Consider the following 12874-nt stretch of genomic DNA (forward strand, 5'->3'; position numbering starts at 1 on the left):
TTCTCTCCAAACCAAACTGCCCGGGAAAGACAAACGGGCAATTATCTCTTATGATTTGAATTGGAGCCAAAAAAATACAAGAGGTCATCCCTTTTTGCATTTGGTTCCTTCATTTTTATCCTCCAACTAAAAATTTCTCACGCCTCACTGAGACAGGGGTGTAATAAATGACAACGAATTACAAATTCATTATGTTTGAGCCTAGAAATACTCAAGACAAAAATCACAAAACAACCAAAACTTATAACCTAGAAATATAGAGTGAAATAAATGACAACAATTACAAATTAAAGAAAACTATTTCCATCAGTGATACTCAAGACAAAAAATAAAAAACAACCAAACTTATAACCTAGAAATAGAGTGAAATAAATGACAACAATTACAAATTAAAAAAACACTATTTCCATTAATGATACTGAAGACAAAAATTACAAAACAACCAAAACTTATAACCTAGATATATAATATAGAGTGAAATAAATGACAACAATTACAAATTAAGGAAAACTATTTCCATCAACAGACTTATTAGTAGGATCCTTAGCAAAATTTAAAAAAGCGAGACATTCCACTTTGAAGTGAAAGCATCACCTACTTCCTTAAAGGCCAATGTTTGAAATTCTGCGAGTCAGGCATGGTGGAATATAGTCTTGAATCAGGAAAATTAGTTTTTTTAATCCTGTTATTTTGTTTTCGGGGAATAGAATTTTCTGAACAAAAATATACCAGTTAAGTCTTATATTATATGGAAAGAGAAGATCGCCAAGACTAGCATGTAAAACATCCCTCGAGTAAATATTTGGCTATTTTATAAAACTTTTTGGCATTGGTGGGGAGTAACTGATGGCAATTCATAAGGATTACAAATATTTTCCGCTAGGTATTAAAGGTAACGACTAATTCAATGATCAACGGACAACGCTAGCAGCGCGTCAATCTGGCGTCCATTGCCCTGAAAACGCTAGATGAACGTTTAAAAACAGTCATTACATTTAAAGCTTTCTTAAACACCCCTGTCTCAGTGCCTCGGTGTGAATATTTCTACTCTCGGGTACCTTATGGCCGGGGGGGTTGAAATAAGCGGAGGGGTTGGAAAAATCTCAAAACTTAATAGGCTGGGGGGGGGGTTGGAATAAAAATGTCCTGGGAGGAAAATTTTCGAAAAGGAGGCTAATACAGCAGAATTAGGGAAAAAGAGGGAACTTTCAAAAAAATGTTCCCAAAAATCAATAAGCGGGGCGGGGGGAGGTTGGAAGAAGAGTGTCCTGGGTGAAAAATTTTCGAAAAACTAATACACCTTTCCCGAATTGTTTGGTATTGTTCGAAGGTCTTCAAACCATATTGAAAACTATCTATTTGTTTTTCTCCTATAAAGACAAGTGCATGCTGAATTTGAGCTCAAAAGCTTTTTTCTATCAATCTTTATGACTGTTTTTGTTCACGGTGAAATTCCTTATAAAAACTAAAACATACAGCCCGGCCTCGTTTCCATGTAATTCTATTGTTTATAAAGAAATTTCAAATCAAAATAACTCAAGACCCGGAAGTGCTTTTTTCATAATTCTTTTTTTATTTCTTTAGTTTTGCGACATACAATTTTATGAAACTAAATAGAAACATCCAAACATTAAAACAAAAAAAGTCAAAAAGCCTAAATAACACTTCGGGAAAGGTGTATTAGCGGCCCCCAGGCTAATAGGTACCCGACAGTAGGTAGTTGAGATGAAATGAAAAATAATGGGGCATTGTTTTGTGTTTGGATTGTGAAGTAAAGATGCGAAAGGGTAGCTTGTACAACAAACTCATGATATCTATTATATGGAGAAAACCAGATGATATATGAAAGCTCTGAAAGAGAAAACTCGTTGAAAGAAAAAGCACAAGACATAGATGAGTCATTACCACCATAATCGTCAGCCGTGCAAAATTACTCGAATCTGATTGGAGGAGTACGATTAATCGTTAATTGCACTATTATTACCACTTTTTGCACTCTTCTTGAATTACATTTTTCGCTTTTTTCATTAATTGGTCCAGCGCGCTGCAGAATGGACCTTTAAAAAGCAACTGATCGAAAAGATTTTGTCTTTGTCGGGGCCTGTGCGCGCAATAAATTAACAAGTCCAGGCTAAGCCAACCGCAGATCTAGAATTTTTGCCCCGCCTACCCGCGCGATGTTTGACCTATGCTTTGGATTGAATTGGTAGTAGAGTCAAATTTCCCGGTTAGATTAAAGGGTTGTTTCAGGTAGGGTCAGGTAGGGTTAGGGCTAGGGTTGGGGATGGGAGTTAACATCTGGTTAGGGTTTTAGCCCCCGGGTAGAGTTTGGAGTAAATACCATGTTTATAAGCAACTTTGAACCTCGATGGCCGAATGGTTAAGGCGCTGGCGTTCTAATCATAGGTGCTTTGTATATAGTGGGTTCGAATCCCATCAGCGGCAAAAGTTTCGGAATTTCGGGAAATGCATCATCAAAAACTTTCAAAACTTGGCAATACAAAGAAAGTGTCAAAGAATAGAAGCTCAGAGTGGAGGACCATCCATAGGCCACAAGAAAGTCACGGACCTAAGAGAAGCTTTAAACAAAATACATCTACAAGGAATAGCACGAAAAAACGCATACATGTGCGTAACATCAAAAGATGTCGAAATACTCAAAAAAGCTGAAACCAGAACCACCAAAAAGTATACTAAAGAAAACCAAAAAGAAAAAGAAGAAAAACTAAAACAAACCTACAAATGAGGGATTGGAAAACAAAACAACACCATCTGAAAGATTGGAGAAATCGTCAAATGTGACCTTCAATCCACCTCCAGTTCCAACACCAACAAAAAACGCAAATTCTTGATGTTGTTGACTTTACAATGGATGAACCGATGGAAAAAGGACAACAAGCCAAGCTTTTTAGCAAGGCCTTACGAACAGAAATAGAAGAACAACCGAGCCCGAAGAGAGGACGTTCCGAAACCCCACCACCGGAGGAAAGCCAAGTAGCTATGGTAAGTACCGGGTCGAGTGAGGTCCTAAGTCAACCTCTCTTCCCTGAGTTGTCCTAGGCTGAAGAAAATGATTTACATAACACAAGAGATATTATTGATGAACCAGAAGGAGAGGATATTGATCCACATCGAATCATAGAAAATTATATTGAAGTCGTCAAAGAAACACCACCGTCTCCTCCTCAAGTAGAATCACAAACGATCTCTGATTTTACTACAGACGAATCACAACATATATCACAATTTCCTTCACTTCCATCCCCAAAAACATCCACACCAACAAAATCTGAAAACACCACCGATACTCCAATAGTGTCTTTTCTAAGACCAAAAACCAATCTTAGATTACTCCCCGACCACGAGTATAAAAGACACTACGAAGAGCTACAATCATCTGTATAATATTGTGAGACTGACACCCCCCCACTCCCCCAAGTCAATGTTGTTTGAATTCGAGAAGCGTTGATGGTCAAATTTCCTCCAATATCCACAGCATTGATTTGGGGAAGCGGGGACCCTGAATTAAATGGAAAGTCTCACTATTTTCACAAATGATTCTCTGAATTTGGAAAAAAAAAATTGAAAGGGGTTTCCCTGTATCTTACATCACATTTTTGAAAAAAATTGAAGCTCCCAGTTGCTAAGCCCACCAAAACATATCCGACGGCCATGTGCAAGCGTTTGAGTGGTTTCAGAGTATACCAATTAGTTCGCCATGTGTTTTGGGTTGTTTTGAGTTATAGCAAAGAATAAAATGACGTCAGAAGCGCGGGAAAATACGAAAATTCGCGCCGAATTCGCCACGTGCAGGGGTAATCAGGCCTTGCATGAATTTCTCCCATAAAGAAGGTAATTTGACGATGGAATATGGTCCAAGTATAAAAGAAGACAACAAATCAGACCATGCCTATTTGCATTCATAAAGCAGTTACATCTACCATTTACAGGTATGTACATAAATAAAAAATACTTTCTATCAATATCAAGAAATAAACATATAAACAATAAGAAGCTTAAGTAAAATTTCTAAACACAAGAATGTTTCCGTTGAACTTTGGCAAACCTTAAAGTCTTGACCGGTGTATTGTTTACTGCCTTTCGGAATGAATGGAAAGGGAAAGAACACCGGCAATAAAGCACCGCTAAGCTCATTGCAACCCCGGCAGTTGGGCACAACGTACCTGATAACCTACAGCCAGGCCGACCTAACCAGATTCCCCGACCGAGAAGACTTTGCACGACTGGTTGTGGGTCTGTTCAACGAGACGGAGGGTGTAGGACGGGTTGATTATTGGGTCTGTGGCAAGGAGGAACACCGAAACACTTCTGGGTATCATTACCATCTCGCCCTGAAGTTGACAGACGGTATCCGCTTTGATAGTGTCCAAGCCCGCCTGGTCGAGGAAAATGATGTGAAGGTCAATTTTCGAGATGACTAATGACTTGTATGTTTATGCACAACGTTATTGCGTCAAAGAGGACGATGATGAGATTTCCTCCCTTTTTAAAGGTAACAAAAAGCTTTACGAGTCACTCAGTCCTGCTGAACGCCCTTCCCCTCGCAAAAGAATGAAGTCCTCAGGGAAGTCTTGCGTTGCAATTGCATTGAGGGGTGTGACGGCTGTTGGTTCACTTGCGCCATTGAGATCTTGGAACACAATAGGATTACGGTCGACACGTGCGCCAAGTCCATGAGGTTGCTGTTTGAAAAGGGAAGGGGCAAGAGGAGAAACATCATGTTGACTGGGCCTAAAGACTCCGGCAAAACTTTTCTAATGGACCCAGTCTGAAAAATCTTTCTTAAGAAAAAGACTTTCTTAAACCCGGCCGATGACAAATACACATGGCAAGATGCCGAAGATTGGAAGGCCATGTTCTTTAATGATTTCCGCTGGTCTAAAAATATGATCAGGTGGAATGATTTGCTTGTACTGCTCGAGGGCCACCCTGTCCGCTTTCCCGTTCCCAAAAATCAAAGGGCCAAAGACATTTTGTTCACGCGGGATGTCCCAATATTTGCAACCAGCCGATTTTATTTCCAAGACAACATTTAAGACAACAACAACAACAACAACAACAACACCTCCACCCACTCCCCCAAGTCAATGTTGTTTGAATTTGAGAAACGTTGATGGTCAAATTTCCTCCAATATCCACAACATTGATTTGGGGGAGCGGGGGACCCTGAATTAATTGGAAAGTCTCACTATTTTCCCAGATGATTGTAGAAGCAAAAAGAAAAATGGCGGCTAGAGGTCTCGAAGGAGACACCAAAACACAGTCGAAGATGCCTCCCAAATCAAAAATACATACAATACAAATTGCATGCGTGATGACCGCAAGAGATTGCAAGTTTTTAGAGAAATTCTTAGTAATCAAAAGCTTTTTTTCCAGACATATCCAAAGACATTCCCTGTTTCCTGTTGTAGGATTTCAATTGTGTTTGTGGAAAAATATACTACAACATCAAGCAATTTAAACGACACATAAACGCTAAGGTTGATACAGAACATTACAAAAACAGTTAAGGAATCAATAAAAAGTACCATGGATCTAAGGTTTCGGAAGGGCGACACAGAACAGCGGAGGGTTTTGGCAATCGACGAGCTCCTTGGGTTCAATAGTAAACCTCATGCAAGTGGATTGCCTGGATTGAACAAAGCCCTTGAAACCGTTTATGCACCGATGACATCGGTCACATGTTGACTGGCAAAGCGTATTCTCCATCAATTTTAATGGAAGAATTGTGGGTACAAACTAAATACCGAAGAAAAGAAATATAGCTGGAGAAGTATCGCGATTCTGCTGATTCTTGCCAGTACGCAAGTGATGACAATCAAACTGAGTAATTGGGTGAACAAGAAACAAAAGAGGTACCCAAGGATTCAGAGACGTCCGTTTTATGGTTCAAATATGTCGCTATGTCAGCATTGTCAAAGATTTCATTACAGCTGAAAGAACGGAAGATTGGAATCTGCATATTACGTACTACACTTATGACATGTTCAACCTTTTTGCAGAACCCGGGCACAATACCAACGCAAAGTTGTGCAGGTTTTATCCGAAATAAATTATCAATTTGGAAAAAGAATCAACCAGAAGTATATACCGAAGGGTAATCACACTGTCAGAAGAACACTTAAGAGTTGGACTGGCATATGGACACTTTTATGGAATCGTTAAAAAGGAATTGGAGTGGTGGCCAAAGGAATCACATAAAATGTTTGAGCGTACGGACAATCTCAATGCATCGATGCGCGGAGAAATCGGGAGCTGTCAATTCATTCTTTTTAAGAAAACCATCGAAGGAGGCAACTAAACACAAAGAGCTGTTTCCTGGCAGGATCAAACGAGATTATGAAGATTTCCGAAAGAATTAACATAACTTTTCTCTTTTAGAATTTCTATCATTATCTTAAAAGCCTATAAATCTTATACAAATAAGAATAGAAAAAGAGTTACCAGTTGTTAGCCAATTTTTATTTAAAGCCGCATATTATTGTAAATTTTGTAAATTTCTTACGCGCGTGCGTTTGCCAAAAGAGTCACACTCCGCTCGCTTACGCTCGCTACGCAAAAGTTTCTTTTTTTATTGCTCTTGATAGTCTTAAAATTTTATTCACTAGCTTAGTACCTTTTTTAGCAACCGATCATTGGAAAAAAAATTGAAAATATAAACCACAACTTTCTGAATTTGAATTCAGCAAATTTTGCAGGGTTATCACTCCACATTGAGAATCACTTAAAAGATGAAATTGAATGTGCTAAAGTGAACAAAAGGTATATACCCCCTATAACCTTTTAAAACTGTTTGAAAAGGACTTGGCTCGAGTGATTTTGTTGATTAAGCTATTTAATGGTAATCCTAAAATTTATGGAACAAAATATTATAATGAAATTAATAAATCAGAAAACCATCAAAAAATTCAATAGTACCTTTTTCTTTTTCCTAGATTTGTAAAAATTAAACTGAACAGATTAAAACAAACTGCTGATCGTAAGAAAGTTAATGGTTTTCTTTATACTTTTTTAGTATATACGAAAGTCTTGATGCATTAGGCTGTAACAAATGGAATGCAGAATTTGCAATTGCATTCACTCTCTGTAGGCTACATCAGAAGATACTGGTAAGTGGATAAACATTCAAAGTAAATTAAATGATTCATTTTCATTTCCACAACACAGAAACAATTTCCTTTTTAGAACCCATTGTACAGGAATTAAAGGGCTTAGTGGAATCTACGGAATCAGCTTCCGTAATCTACGGAATTTGCTAATATCTTTCCAACCAATTAATATTTTTCAACCAAATTTGACATGCATATTACAAACTAACAGATGCACCTTCACAAAAAAATTCAACTCTTATAAACTACGTAAACGGAGGTTACGGTACGGCAGAAAAACTTTTAGTTCCGAACTGATCCCGCAAATTACAAATCTACGGAATCTGCTAATAACTCTCGAAGGAATCGGTTATTTCAAACCAAACTTTGCACACATCTCGACATCCATAAGACGCTGTTCTGTGCCAAGCCCTTGTTGAAAAAACTCAAAATCGTTGTATCTCCCGAACCGATATGTTTTACAGGCCCAAATTTTGCACAAAGAAGCCCCTCATAAATATAAAAATGCGTGCCAAAAATCAAGTCTGACACATGACGTAAGCAGGCTTACGGCGGAAAAACGCAAGACTACGTAATACACCCCTGCCTAGGCTGGTTAAGGCAAAACTCGAAGTACTCGTAACTCACGAACCAAAGAGTTCCAGAACCCCAAATTTGGCACAAAACAGCCCAGCCCCTCATGGATGCGAACTTGCATGCAAAATTTGCAGCTTATACGATAACGCCGTCGGAAGTTATTTTAAGATTCCGTAGATTAGTAATCTGTGAAGTGAGATTCCGCAAATTACAAATCTACGGAATCTGCTAATAACTCTCGAAGCATTTGGTTTTTTCAAACCAAACTTTGCACGCATCTGGACATCCATGGTCTGGTCTGGTCTGTGCAAAATTTGAACGTTTGAATAGGCCGTTAACGGGAACTATGACGGAATTACGTAAAATCAAGTAAGGGACTTTATAAGCCCTTGTTGAAAAAACTCAAAATCTTCGTATCTCCCGAAGAATTGCGTTTTAAGAGCCCAAGATTTACACGAAGAAGCTCCTCGTAAATATGAAAAAGCGTGCCAAAAATCAAGACTGACGGATGACGTAACCGAGACCTACAGCGGAAAAACCTAAGACTACGTAATAAAATCTGCTAATAACTCTCGAAGCATTTGGTTTTTTCAAACCAAACTTTGCACACATCTGGACATCCATAAGACGCTGGTCTGTGCCAAATTTGATCGTTTGAATAGGCCGTTAACGGGAGCTATGACGGAATAATGTAAAATCACGTAAGTGACTACATTGTAAATTTGGTCGGGAAAATGTGACGAATTTAAAATTTTGGTCGGGTAAAAGTGACAAAAATGCCTCAAGGTAGGTTTTGGGTATAAAAATTTCGGGTAAAAGTTTCGGTCGTGTATTAAAAAAACCGGGTCAAAGTTTTGGTCCGGTGATAAAATGTCGAGTAAAAATTTCGTAGCCCCCTAAAAAATTTTCGTCACTTCCCCCGACATTTTTCCCCGAAAAGGTACAACCTTTCTTATCTGACAATCTTCGAATGTGCATTTTGACACAAGTTAACATCCTAAAAAATCGCATTTCGACGAGAAATGGCAAGCTACTTATTCAAAGCAGATCATTTTACGATTAACCTTCTAAATTCCATCCAAAGAAGACTAAATTTAAGATTGCTAGCTAGGAATAGTAAAATGGTGACCTCTATGCTCTGTTACGCCTACTACACTACTTCTCTTCTACTACTCTTCTGTGCTTAAAATTGTAGGAGGGATCATTTTCCATTTTCTCGATTTTTTCAACCCCAAAATAACTTTATAATGACCCCCCCCCCAAATTTATGACTTTTGTCCAAAAGTGTCAAAAACCTTCATTTTCCTAGGGAAAATCACTAAAACCACACAAAATATCCATTAATTTAGATAATTAATGACCCCCCCAACAACTAAGCACAGAAGAGTACATTGACTTTGTCGTAATCAGAAAGTTTCCCTGCTGAGTAGCTTGACGGTTTTTCCCACGCCTACTAACCCACCCCTTAAACCCCTTAGTAGGCTCTAGTAGAATTATTTGATAAAAACGTCACTTTATTATCTCGTATATAACAAATGGATAGTCATAGTTTTGATTAGATCGCGTGTCAAAATCTGATAAGAAAAGCATAATCGAATCTTTTTTTATTTTCGAACGTCTATTGTTCCATTCCTTTTGCTTTTGTGTCTCCCCTTTTTCCTCTTTTCAATGAAATCGAAAACAGCTTTCGTCTCAGCCAAGAGAAGTGGTTGTAAGAGTAATGTTTGTGTTATCGACGTTGTGTAAAATGAAAGAAAAATAAAGTTTTATTTATTCATTCACTTATCCTCGACTTGAAAAATATAAGCAATCTGATTGGCTAAGAGAGGATACATATTTCACATATTTTATATCTTACACGTAAAATACGAGGCCACCTTCAAAAAGAGGTTAGAAAGAAAACAGACTTCATATATAAACATATGGCTTCGTTTTATTCTTTTCTCTCTATAACATTTGATCTTTTTACCATAGTTGTTCGAATTTTCGAATGTTTTGATGTCAGTTTCATTTTCAAATATAAAAGCGAGGGGAAAACGAATTTATCCCATATCGTACTCTGTACCGTGTGGTAACTTTCACTTATCACTAGTGTATTATCATATTTAGTTTTTAGGAGCGAAATGAATTACAGAAGGTCCTATAAAATAATAGTAAACAGTTTCTCAAGATGTGCATTTGAAAGTTTGCCCTCTTTTGTACGATTTAAATGTGACTGAATAACATTTTGAATTCGATTAATTATTTATAATAATTATAATAATTTGGGTGAAATGATTTTTACACATCATGATTCTATATTTGTTTTTAGTATCGTTGTTCACGAAATTTGCAGCACCACAATGGTGTTAAATATAAACGATTGCAAATCTAGAGCCGCACAGTCAGAATTGTTGCTCCATTTACATGAGTGCATCTATCAAGGCTCAAAATCAAGAGGACTAAAAAGTTCAGGCTGTGCTGGTGTAGTTCTATATCCAGAACCTGAAATGTATGTTATTTATTTAGAAGTAACCGATAAGTGTTTCGAGCACAATTGCTTTAAGACTTTTGAGGATGCAGTACAATATTTTTGGACTGCAATTTTTCAACTTGATGAAAGGCATTTTGATCTGAAGAAAAAAAGTTAATAAAGTTAAATTAATAAAGAAGGAATTGAACTTTGGTTGATCTTAAATACAACAGTGAAATTACTAAAACTATTTGATTTCAGATTAGTCTCGAGGACTATCAGACTGGATTTTTCGGAAGGGGGTCACTCTGAAGATAAATGCGACTTGCTACGAACTTTTCTTTGGCTAGCTTGAGACTTTTTTATATCAATAAAAAGGAATAGGAGACATGTATGAACTAGAATGGATTTTTCCAACCAATGAAAATCTGCAAATACTTGAAAAATCTTAACCCTCTCCTCTGACAAATGATGGGGCTGGACCCCTCTGCATTGTAAGTTTTTGAATTTAATTTTACTCGTTTAATAGAGCTTGCCGTATCGCAAGAAAAAAAGACTGAGATAATGAAAGACAACGATCGGAAATCTGGCTTGGTAGACTGTGAACATTTGGACAAATTTGAAATTGAATGTGCAGGTTAACTTTCAAAAAATGGAGCTCCTACGGTGAAAAGGCACGCAATTTTAGACAGTATTTCGAAGATGACATAATGAGAGCAGTGAGACTGCCCAAAAGCAGCGGCTATAGTCAATTATAGCCTAAGAGACTGCCAGGATAGCCGAGACAAGGAACTCTGTTCCAAAGAAGCACTTGCACCTCAGAGAGGAAGTACGTCAAAAACACAAAAACAACTTCACCACAAGTGATTATTTACCAAGAACGGTATGACAGTTTTGAATTCATATGCTAAAGCTACAACAAACCTAACATTCGATCAAATTAAAACCAATAGAGCCAAGGACAAAACGTGGGTACTGGAGGGCGTGTTTCCAAGTAGACACGTGTGCCCTCCAGAAACCACATATGAGGCTCTGGTTTACGAGGACATTGTAAGATTTATTGGAAGCGATGACATTTTATCCATTCATGTATCAAATTCGAAACGCATAACGATTTACATCCGAGATAAAAAGAGCTTCGATAAGTTAACACAAAAAGGGTTGCGGTACAGGAGCAAGCAAGGAGGATGGGATTATTTGATGTTTCAGCCGAAAGACACGGTCGGAGCATCATGGACTCTAACCTTTTTACAAGTGCCTGGCAACTACCAAGCAGCCGACCTTCTGAACTATTGTCAAAAATTTGGACTCGTTAGAACAATCTATAGAAAGCGTTTATCATCGGGAATGCATGAATTTTTCGGCCCCAACATCGTGGCAAGATTCATGGTTACTAATGGGAAGGTTCCCCCAAAATTTTTATGCTTGGATGACCACACGATCAAATTAATGTACAACGACCCAAGAGAATTCATTTTTGTGACGGCGCGGGGATGGATCTGACCAAAGGGGTGGAGGAGGTCTCTAGGTAATCTCGAACCCAGCCTGGGCACGAAGAAGCAGTCGTGCCCAGCACAGAAAGAGAATTTAAATTTGGCAAGGATGAGGAAGGAAAAATGGTGCAGCAAGTTACAATTAAAAACTGTAAGGACGCTGCCACCGTTGTAGTAGCAGAAGGAAAATCTGAACAAAACACCACAAGAAAACCTAAAAACGAAACCAAAAAGGAACAAACCAGAAAAAAATGACACTTAAAAGTGTAAGGGATAAAGAACATCATGAAGCCTTCACTAGAAGCTCGGAAAATGATATCGCTGTTATGTTATCAGGGGAAGACTCTCTCCATTGCGACACGAAGGTTTTCAAACAGATCAGAAAAACTGCGACTAAAGTAAACCTTGACTATCGAGAATACAATAACTTTTGCCACCTTTGGAACTTGATTTCGAAAGAGTAGGAATTTTACCCTAACAGTTTCTCGACCAACAAGAGGCTCTTTCAATAGCTAACTTTAAAGAAAAAACTCAAAAACAAAATTACAACGAATCAAAGATGGGATCCTCCAAAAAACCGGAGATCACCGAACCAAAGAAAAGAAAAACCAAAAACAACGTTTCACCTACGAGAATAAGTAAGTGTACAGGACATCGATATGGAAACAGTAATCGAAGATCAACATGTCTCACCCTCCGGTGAGGCAAAAATTGACTTCACCAAAACAATCGAACAAACCATCCCCCTAGACCGGGAAATTAGAAAAGAGGAAGGGAAGGGCCTTATCCGCCAGAGACGAGAACGTTCAGATGACCAGGAGACGACCTCCAAAAGAGGGAAAACAGAATCACCCAAACAAGATGTCCCAACCGGGCTGGGGGAGGGTGTAGGCCCGATTGGCCCGATTGTAGCAAAACAAACTAACTTTAAAACTCATTATCAAAATAAGGGACTTTATTTATAATTGAGGTCACAAAAGTTATATCCTTTACAGGTATTTAATAACATTGGTAGAATAGCGGTGATATCAGAGGATATATTTTGAATATATCTTTCGAAACCTCTTTCGAAACCTCTTTTGAATAACCCGAAACCGCTTTTTGAATCCGAAACCTGGTTCCTAAACTAAAAATCCGAATTCAAATCCAAAGCGAAATCGCATATGGGAAATCAAAACAAACAAAATGGCGTCGAAGTTGTTGCAGGACGTCGAGTTCTGTGT

Source organism: Clytia hemisphaerica, unplaced genomic scaffold (genome assembly GCF_902728285.1).
Source record: "Clytia hemisphaerica strain Z4C2 unplaced genomic scaffold, Clytia hemisphaerica genome assembly, whole genome shotgun sequence".
Lineage (NCBI taxonomy): Eukaryota > Metazoa > Cnidaria > Hydrozoa > Leptothecata > Clytiidae > Clytia > Clytia hemisphaerica.